Source organism: Paramisgurnus dabryanus, chromosome 2 (genome assembly GCF_030506205.2).
Source record: "Paramisgurnus dabryanus chromosome 2, PD_genome_1.1, whole genome shotgun sequence".
Classification (NCBI taxonomy): Eukaryota; Metazoa; Chordata; class Actinopteri; order Cypriniformes; family Cobitidae; genus Paramisgurnus; species Paramisgurnus dabryanus.
Window position 1 is genome coordinate 20,366,916 of NC_133338.1, and position 11,180 is coordinate 20,378,095.

Consider the following 11,180-nt stretch of genomic DNA (forward strand, 5'->3'; position numbering starts at 1 on the left):
TTCTGGTCATCCTACATCTTTAATTTATACTAGTAGGACAATCTGAAAGCATTTTGCACTTTCAAGTCATCCTACTTGTTTATTTTATACTAGTAGGACAATCTGACAGCATTTTGCACTTTTAGGTTTACTACCTGTTTAATTTCTACTAGTAGGACAATTTGAAAGCATTTTGCACCTTCAGGTCATTCTACATCTTTAATCTATACTAGTAGGACAATCTGAAAGCATTTTGCACATTCAGGTCATTCTACTTGTTTAAATTATACTAGTAGGACAATCTGAAAGCATTTTGCACTTTCAGGTCATCCTACTTGTTTAATGTGTACTAGTAGGACAATCTGACAGCATTTTGTACAGTCAGGTTATCCTAAATCTTTAATTTATACTAGTAGGACAATATGAAATCATTTTGCGCCTTCAGGTCATCCTACTTGTTTAATGTATACTAGTAGGACAATCTGACAGCATTTTGCACTTTCAGGTCATTCTACTTGTTTAATGTATAATAGTAGGAGAATCTGAAAGCATTTTGCACTTTCAGGTCATTCTACTTGTTTAATGTATAATAGTAGGAGAATCTGAAAGCATTTTGCACTTTCAGGTCATCCTTCCTGTTTAATTTATACCAGTAGGACAATCTTTTAGAACATTTTGCACTTTCAGGTCATCCTACTTGTTTAATTTATATTAGTAGGGCAATCTGTAAGAACATTTTGCACCTTCAGGTCATCCTACCTGTTTAATTTATACTAGTAGGACAATCCGAAAGCATTTTGCACTTTCATGTCATCCTACCTGTTTAATTTATACTTGTAGGACAATCTGACAGCATTTTGTAGAGTCAGGTTATCCTACATCTTTAATTTATACTAGTAGGACAATCTGAAAGCATTTTGCACTTTCAGGTCATCCTGCTTGTTTAATGTATACTAGTAGGACAATCTGACAGCATTTTGCACTTTCAGGTCATACTACTTGTTTAATTTATACTAGTAGGACAATCTGAAAGCATTTTGCACCTTCAGGTCTTTCTACTTGATTAATTTATACTAGTAGGACAATCTGAAAGCATTTTGCACCTTCAGGTCATCCTACATCTTCAATCTATACTAGTAGGACAATCTGAAAGCATTTAGCACTTTCAAGTCATCCTACTTGTTTAATTTATACTAGTAGGACAATCTGTTAGAACATTTTGCACCTTCAGGTCATCCTACCTGTTTAATTTATACTAATAGGACAATCGTGGGCAGTGGGCAGATGCATTCGCATCTGCACGGGAATTGAACGACCCCGCCTTCCACGAGTTTCCTGCTGCCTTGCAGGTCGGCCTTGGCTGGTCAAAGGCTATGGGAGTAAACCCAAATAGAAAATCCGGTACGGAGATCCGAATACTAGTAGAACAATCTGACAGCATTTTGTACAGTCAGGTTATCCTACATCTTTAATTTATACTAGTAGGAAAATCTGAAAGCATTTTGCACCTTCAGGTCATCCTACTTGTTTAATTTCTACTAGTAGGACAATTTGAAAGCATTTTGCACTTTCAGGTCATCCTACCAGCATTTTGCACCTTCTGGTCATCCTACATCTTTAATTTATACTAGTAGGACAATCTGAAAGCATTTTGCACTTTCAAGTCATCCTACTTGTTTATTTTATACTAGTAGGACAATCTGAAAGCATTTTGCACTTTTAGGTTTACTACCTGTTTAATTTCTACTAGTAGGACAATTTGAAAGCATTTTGCACCTTCAGGTCATTCTACATCTTTAATCTATACTAGTAGGACAATCTGAAAGCATTTTGCACATTCAGGTCATTCTACTTGTTTAAATTATACTAGTAGGACAATCTGAAAGCATTTTGCACTTTCAGGTCATCCTACTTGTTTAATGTGTACTAGTAGGACAATCTGACAGCATTTTGTACAGTCAGGTTATCCTAAATCTTTAATTTATACTAGTAGGACAATATGAAATCATTTTGCGCCTTCAGGTCATCCTACTTGTTTAATGTATACTAGTAGGACAATCTGACAGCATTTTGCACTTTCAGGTCATTCTACTTGTTTAATGTATAATAGTAGGAGAATCTGAAAGCATTTTGCACTTTCAGGTCATTCTACTTGTTTAATGTATAATAGTAGGAGAATCTGAAAGCATTTTGCACTTTCAGGTCATCCTTCCTGTTTAATTTATACCAGTAGGACAATCTTTTAGAACATTTTGCACTTTCAGGTCATCCTACTTGTTTAATTTATATTAGTAGGGCAATCTGTAAGAACATTTTGCACCTTCAGGTCATCCTACCTGTTTAATTTATACTAGTAGGACAATCCGAAAGCATTTTGCACTTTCATGTCATCCTACCTGTTTAATTTATACTTGTAGGACAATCTGACAGCATTTTGTAGAGTCAGGTTATCCTACATCTTTAATTTATACTAGTAGGACAATCTGAAAGCATTTTGCACTTTCAGGTCATCCTGCTTGTTTAATGTATACTAGTAGGACAATCTGACAGCATTTTGCACTTTCAGGTCATACTACTTGTTTAATTTATACTAGTAGGACAATCTGAAAGCATTTTGCACCTTCAGGTCACCCTACTTGTTTAATTTACACTAGTAGGGCAATCTGACAGCATTTTGTACAGTCAGGTTATCCTACATCTTTAATTTATACTAGTAGGACAATCTGAAAGCATTTTGCACTTTCAAGTCATCCTACTTGTTTAATTTATACTAGTAGAACATTCTGACAGCATTTTGTACAGTCAGGTTATCCTACATCTTTAATTTATACTAGTAGGACAATCTGAAAACATTTTGCACCTTCAGTTCATCCTACCTGTTTAATTTATACTAGTAGGACCATCTGAAAGCATTTTGCACTTTAAAGTCATCCTACCTGTTTAATTTATACTAGTAGAACAATCTGACAGCATTTTGTACAGTCAGGTTATCCTACATCTTTAATTTATACTAGTAGGACAATCTGAAAGCATTTTGCATTTTCAAGTCATCCTACTTGTTTAATTTCTACTAGTAGGACAATATGAAATCATTTTGCGCCTTCAGGTCATCCTACTCGTTTAATGTATACTAGTAGGACAATCTGAAAGCATTTTGCACTTTCAGGTCATTCTACTTGTTTAATTTATACTAGTAGGACAATCTGACAGCATTTTGTAGAGTCAGGTTACCCTACATCTTTAATTTATACTAGTAGGACAATCTGAAAGCATTTTGCACCTTCAGGTCATCCTACTTGTTTAATGTACTAGTAGGACAATCTGAAAGCATTTTGCACTTTCAGGTCATTCTACTTGTTTAATTTATACTAGTAGAACAATCTGACAGCATTTTGTACAGTCAGGTTATCCTACATCTTTAATTTATACTAGTAGGACAATCTGAAAGCATTTTGCATTTTCAAGTCATCCTACTTGTTTAATTTATACTAGTAGGACAATCTGACAGAATTTTGTACTTCCAGGTCATCTTACCTGTTTAATTTATACTAGTAGGACAATCTGACAGCATTTTGCGCCTTCAGGTCATCCTACCTCTGTTTTATACCAGCAGCAAAATCAGATTGTCTTATGTCGTATAAAATCCTACCTGCTCATTTTATACTAATAGGTGTTATGGTACCACAGACCAGATGAGACGGAGATATAAAAAAGTAAGTTTTTATTAAACATGAGCAGTTAAACAGCAGATGATATGGATCTTCAGATGAAATGAAGATGATTGGTTGATGAACACAGGTAATCTCAGCACATACACTTCTTTAATTTCCCAAATATAACAAGATGATTAACTTTCCTTTCCTTGTAGGTAAACAGATGATGACGACGACAGAAAACCACACCTTCAGGTCATCCTACATCTTTAATTTATACTATTAGGACAATCTGAAAGCATTTTGCACTTTCAAGTCATCCTACTTGTTTAATGTATACTAGTAGGACAATCTGAAAGCATTTTGCACTTTCAAGTCATCCTACTTGTTTATTTTATACTAGTAGGACAATCTGAAAGAATTTTTTACTTGTAGGTCATCTTACCCGTTTAATTTACACTAGTAGGACAATCTGACAGCATTTTGCACTTTCAGGTCATCCTACCTGTTTAATTTATACTAGTATGACAATCTGACAGCATTTTGCACTTTTAGGTTTACTACCTGTTTAATTTCTACTAGTAGGACAATATGAAATCATTTTGCGCCTTCAGGTCATCCTACTCGTTTAATGTATACTAGTAGGACAATCTGAAAGCATTTTGCACTTTCAGGTCATTCTACTTGTTTAATTTATACTAGTAGGACAATCTGACAGCATTTTGTAGAGTCAGGTTACCCTACATCTTTAATTTATACTAGTAGGACAATCTGAAAGCATTTTGCACCTTCAGGTCATCCTACTTGTTTAATGTACTAGTAGGACAATCTGAAAGCATTTGGCACCTTCAGGTCATCCTACTTGTTTAATGTATACTAGTAGGACAATCTGAAAGCATTTTGCACTTTCAGGTCATCCTACTTGTTTAATTTATACTAGAAGGACAATCTGAAATCATTTTGCACTTTCAGGTCATCCTACCTGTTTAATTTATACTAGTAGGACAATCTGTTAGAACATTTTGCACCTTTAAGGTCATCCTACCTGTTTAATTTACACTAGTAGGGCAATCTGACAGCATTTTGTACAGTCAGGTTTTCCTACATCTTTAATTTATACTAGTAGGACAATCTGAAAGCATTTTGCACTTTCAAGTCATCCTACTTGTTTAATTTATACTAGTAGAACAATCTGACAGCATTTTGTACAGTCAGGTTATCCTACATCTTTCATTTATACTAGTAGGACAATCTGAAAGCATTTGGCACCTTCAGTTCATCCTACCTGTTTAATTTATACTAGTAGGACCATCTGAAAGCTTTTTGCACTTTAAAGTCATCCTACCTGTTTAATTTATACTAGTAGAACAATCTGACAGCATTTTGTACAGTCAGGTTATTCTACATCTTTAATTTATACTAGTAGGACAATCTGAAAGCATTTTGCATTTTCAAGTCATCCTACTTGTTTAATTTATACTAGTAGGACAATCTGACAGAATTTTGTACTTCCAGGTCATCTTACCTGTTTAATTTATACTAGTAGGACAATCTGAGAGCATTTTGCGCCTTCAGGTCATCCTACCTCTGTTTTATACCAGCAGCAAAATCAGATTGTCTTATGTCGTATAAAATCCTACCTGTTCATTTTATACTAATAGGTGTTATGGTACCACAGACCAGATGAGACCGAGATATAAAAAGTAAGTTTTTATTAAACATGAGCAGTTAAACAGCAGATGATATGGATCTTCAGATGAAATTAAGATGATTGGTTGATGAACACAGGTAATCTCAGCACATAAACTTCTTTAATGTCCCAAATATAACAAGATGATTAACTTTCCTTTCCTTGTAGGTAAACAGATGATGACGACGACAGATAACCACACCTTCAGGTCATCCTACCTCTTTAATTTATACTAGTAGGACAATCTGACAGCATTTTGTACAGTCAGGTTATCCTACATCTTTAATTTATACTAGTAGGACAATCTGACAGCATTTTGTACAGTCAGGTTATCCTACCTACTCTGTTGGTGGTACTATAATCACTCCTCTCCTTATGTACCCAGTGTCTCACTAAACTGGGTGAATAGTCATGGTAGGACAAATAATGAAGTGTGTATATAAATCTAATGTCTGTATTGTAACATATTGTGTAAATAATTTACTTTATTAAAAAATAAAGTTGTCCTCCGAAGAGGGGGGGTGGTGGCGGGCCAAAAAAAGTAGGACAATCTGAAAGCATTTTGCACTTTCAGGTCATCCTACTTGTTTAATGTATACTAGTAGGACAATCTGAAATCATTTTGCACCTTCAGGTCATCCTACCTGTCTAATTTATACTAGTAGGACAATCTTTTAGAACATTTTGCACTTTCAGGTCATCCTACTTGTTTAATTTATACTAGTAGAACAATCTGACAGCATTTTGTACAGTCAGGTTATCCTACATCTTTAATTTATACTAGTAGGACAACCTGAAAGCATTTTGCACCTTCAGGTCTTCCTACTTGTTTAATGTATACTAGTAGGACAATCTGAAAGCATTTTGCACTTTCAGGTCATCCTACCAGCATTTTGCACCTTCTGGTCATCCTACATCTTTAATTTATACTATTAGGACAATCTGAAAGCATTTTGCACTTTCAGGTCATCCTACTTGTTTAATGTATACTAGTAGGACAATCTGAAATCATTTTGCACCTTCAGGTCATCCTACCTGTCTAATTTATACTAGTAGGACAATCTGAAAGCATTTTGCACTTTCAGGTCATCCTACTTGTTTAATTTATACTAGAAGGACAATCTGACAGCATTTTGTACAGTCAGGTTATCCTACATCTTTAATTTATACTAGTAGGACAACCTGAAAGCATTTGGCACCTTCAGGTCTTCCTATTTGTTTAATGTATACTAGTAGGACAATCTGAAAGCATTTTGCACTTTCAGGTCATCCTACTTGTTTAATTTCTACTAGTAGGACAATCTGAAAGCATTTTGCACTTTCAGGTCATCCTACCAGCATTTTGCCCCTTCTGGTCATCCTACATCTTTAATTTATACTATTAGGACAATCTGAAAGCATTTTGCACTTTCAAGTCATCCTACTTGTTTAATGTATACTAGTAGGACAATCTGAAAGCATTTTTTACTTGTAGGTCATCTTACCTGTTTAATTTACACTAGTAGGACAATCTGACAGCATTTTGCACTTTCAGGTCATCCTACCTGTTTAATTTATACTAGCAGGACAATCTGACAGCATTTTGCACTTTTAGGTTTACTACCTGTTTAATTTCTACTAGTAGGACAAGCTGAAAGCATTTTGCACCTTCAGGTCATCCTACTTGTTTAATGTATACTAGTAGGACAATCTGAAAGCATTTTGCACTTTCAAGTCATCCTACTTGTTTTATTTTATACTAGTAGGACAATCTGACAGAATTTTTTACTTGTAGGTCATCTTACCTGTTTATTTTACACTAGTAGGACAATCTGACAGCATTTTGCAGTTTCAGGTCATCCTACCTGTTTAATTTATACTAGTAGGACAATCTGACAGCATTTTGCACTTTTAGGTTTACTACCTGTTTAATTTCTACTAGTAGGACAATCTGAAAGCATTTTGCACCTTCAGGTCATCCTACTTGTTTAATGTATACTAGTAGGACAATCTGAAAGCATTTTGCACTTTCAGGTCATCCTACCTGTTTAATTTCTACTAGTAGGACAATCTGAAAGCATTTTGCACCTTCAGGTCATCCTACTTGTTTAATGTATACTAGTAGGACAATCTGAAAGCATTTTGCATTTTCAAGTCATCCTACTTGTTTAATTTATACTAGTAGGACAATTTGAAAGCATTTTGCACCTTCAGGTCATCCTACCTGTTTAATTTATACTAATAGGACAATCGTGGGCAGTGGGCAGATGCATTTGCATCTGTACGGGAAATGAACGACCCCGCCTTCCACGAGTTTCCTGCTGCCTTGCAGGTTGGCCTTGGCTGGTCAAAGGCTATGGGAGTAAACCCAAATAGAAAATCCGGTACGGAGATCCGTATACTAGTAGAAAAATCTGACAGCATTTTTTACAGTCAGGTTATCCTACATCTTTAATTTATACTATTAGGACAATCTGAAAGCATTTTGCACCTTCATGTCATCCTACTTGTTTAATTTATACTAGTAGGACAATCTGACAGCATTTTGCACTTTTAAGGTCATCCTACCTGTTTAACTTACACTAGTAGGGCAATCTGACAGCATTTTGTACAGTCAGGTTATTCTACATCTTTAATTTATACTAGTAGGACAATCTGAAAGCATTTTGCATTTTCAAGTCATCCTACTTGTTTAATTTATACTAGTAGGACAATTTGAAAGCATTTTGCACCTTCAGGTCATCCTACTTGTTTAATGTATACTAGTAGGACAATCTGAAAGCATTTTGCACTTTCAAGTCATCCTACTTGTTTAATTTATACTAGAAGGACAATCTGACAGCGTTTTGTACAGTCAGGTTATCCTAAATCTTTAATTTATACTAGTAGGACAATATGAAATCATTTTGCACCTTCAGGTCATCCTACTTGTTTAATGTATACTAGTAGGACAATCTGAAAGCATTTTGCACTTTTAGGTCATCCTACTTGTTTAATGTATACTAGTATGACAATCTGAAAGCATTTTGCACTTTCAGGTCATCCTACTTGTTTAATTTATACTAGAAGGACAATCTGAAATCATTTTGCACTTTCAGGTCATCCTACCTGTTTAATTTATACTAGTAGGACAATCTGTTAGAACATTTTGCACCTTCCGGTCATCCTACCTGTTTAATTTATACTAATAGGACAATCGTGGGCAGTGGGCAGATGCATTTGCATCTGTACGGGAAATGAACGACCCCGCCTTCCACGAGTTTCCTGCTGCCTTGCAGGTTGGCCTTGGCTGGTCAAAGGCTATGGGAGTAAACCCAAATAGAAAATCCGGTACGGAGATCCGTATACTAGTAGAAAAATCTGACAGCATTTTTTACAGTCAGGTTATCCTACATCTTTAATTTATACTATTAGGACAATCTGAAAGCATTTTGCACCTTCATGTCATCCTACTTGTTTAATTTATACTAGTAGGACAATCTGACAGCATTTTGCACTTTTAAGGTCATCCTACCTGTTTAACTTACACTAGTAGGGCAATCTGACAGCATTTTGTACAGTCAGGTTATCCTACATCTTTAATTTATACTAGTAGGACAATCTGAAAGCATTTTGCACCTTCAGTTCATCCTACCTGTTTAATTTATACTAGTAGGACCATCTGAAAGCATTTTGCACTTTAAAGTCATCCTACCTGTTTAATTTATACTAGTAGAACAATCTGACAGCATTTTGTACAGTCAGGTTATTCTACATCTTTAATTTATACTAGTAGGACAATCTGAAAGCATTTTGCATTTTCAAGTCATCCTACTTGTTTAATTTATACTAGTAGGACAATCTGACAGAATTTTGTACTTCCAGGTCATCTTACCTGTTTAATTTATACTAGTAGGACAATCTGAGAGCATTTTGCGCCTTCAGGTCATCCTACCTCTGTTTTATACCAGCAGCAAAATCAGATTGTCTTATGTCGTATAAAATCCTACCTGTTCATTTTATACTAATAGGTGTTATGGTACCACAGACCAGATGAGACCGAGATATAAAAAGTAAGTTTTTATTAAACATGAGCAGTTAAACAGCAGATGATATGGATCTTCAGATGAAATTAAGATGATTGGTTGATGAACACAGGTAATCTCAGCACATAAACTTCTTTAATGTCCCAAATATAACAAGATGATTAACTTTCCTTTCCTTGTAGGTAAACAGATGATGACGACGACAGATAACCACACCTTCAGGTCATCCTACCTCTTTAATTTATACTAGTAGGACAATCTGACAGCAATTTGTACAGTCAGGTTATCCTACATCTTTAATTTATACTAGTAGGACAATCTGACAGCATTTTGTACAGTCAGGTTATCCTACCTACTCTGTTGGTGGTACTATAATCACTCCTCTCCTTATGTACCCAGTGTCTCACTAAACTGGGTGAATAGTCATGGTAGGACAAATAATGAAGTGTGTATATAAATCTAATGTCTGTATTGTAACATATTGTGTAAATAATTTACTTTATTAAAAAATAAAGTTGTCCTCCGAAGAGGGGGGGTGGTGGCGGGCCAAAAAAAGTAGGACAATCTGAAAGCATTTTGCACTTTCAGGTCATCCTACTTGTTTAATGTATACTAGTAGGACAATCTGAAATCATTTTGCACCTTCAGGTCATCCTACCTGTCTAATTTATACTAGGACAATCTTTTAGAACATTTTGCACTTTCAGGTCATCCTACTTGTTTAATTTATACTAGTAGAACAATCTGACAGCATTTTGTACAGTCAGGTTATCCTACATCTTTAATTTATACTAGTAGGACAACCTGAAAGCATTTTGCACCTTCAGGTCTTCCTACTTGTTTAATGTATACTAGTAGGACAATCTGAAAGCATTTTGCACTTTCAGGTCATCCTACCAGCATTTTGCACCTTCTGGTCATCCTACATCTTTAATTTATACTATTAGGACAATCTGAAAGCATTTTGCACTTTCAGGTCATCCTACTTGTTTAATGTATACTAGTAGGACAATCTGAAATCATTTTGCACCTTCAGGTCATCCTACCTGTCTAATTTATACTAGTACCTGTAGGACAATCTGAAAGCATTTTGCACCTTCAGGTCATCCTACTTGTTTAATGTATACTAGTAGGACAATCTGAAAGCATTTTGCACTTTCAGGTCATCCTACTTGTTTAATTTATACTAGAAGGACAATCTGAAATCATTTTGCACTTTCAGGTCATCCTACCTGTTTAATTTATACTAGTAGGACAATCTGTTAGAACATTTTGCACCTTCCGGTCATCCTACCTGTTTAATTTATACTAATAGGACAATCGTGGGCAGTGGGCAGATGCATTCGCATCTGTACGGGAAATGAACGACCCCGCCTTCCACGAGTTTCCTGCTGCCTTGCAGGTTGGCCTTGGCTGGTCAAAGGCTATGGGAGTAAACCCAAATAGAAAATCCGGTACGGAGATCCGTATACTAGTAGAAAAATCTGACAGCATTTTTTACAGTCAGGTTATCCTACATCTTTAATTTATACTATTAGGACAATCTGAAAGCATTTTGCACCTTCATGTCATCCTACTTGTTTAATTTATACTAGTAGGACAATCTGACAGCATTTTGCACTTTTAAGGTCATCCTACCTGTTTAACTTACACTAGTAGGGCAATCTGACAGCATTTTGTACAGTCAGGTTATCCTACATCTTTAATTTATACTAGTAGGACAATCTGAAAGCATTTTGCACTTTCAAGTCATCCTACTTGTTTAATTTATACTAGTAGAACAATCTGACAGCATTTTGTACAGTCAGGTTATCCTACATCTTTCATTTATACTAGTAGGACAATCTGAAAGCA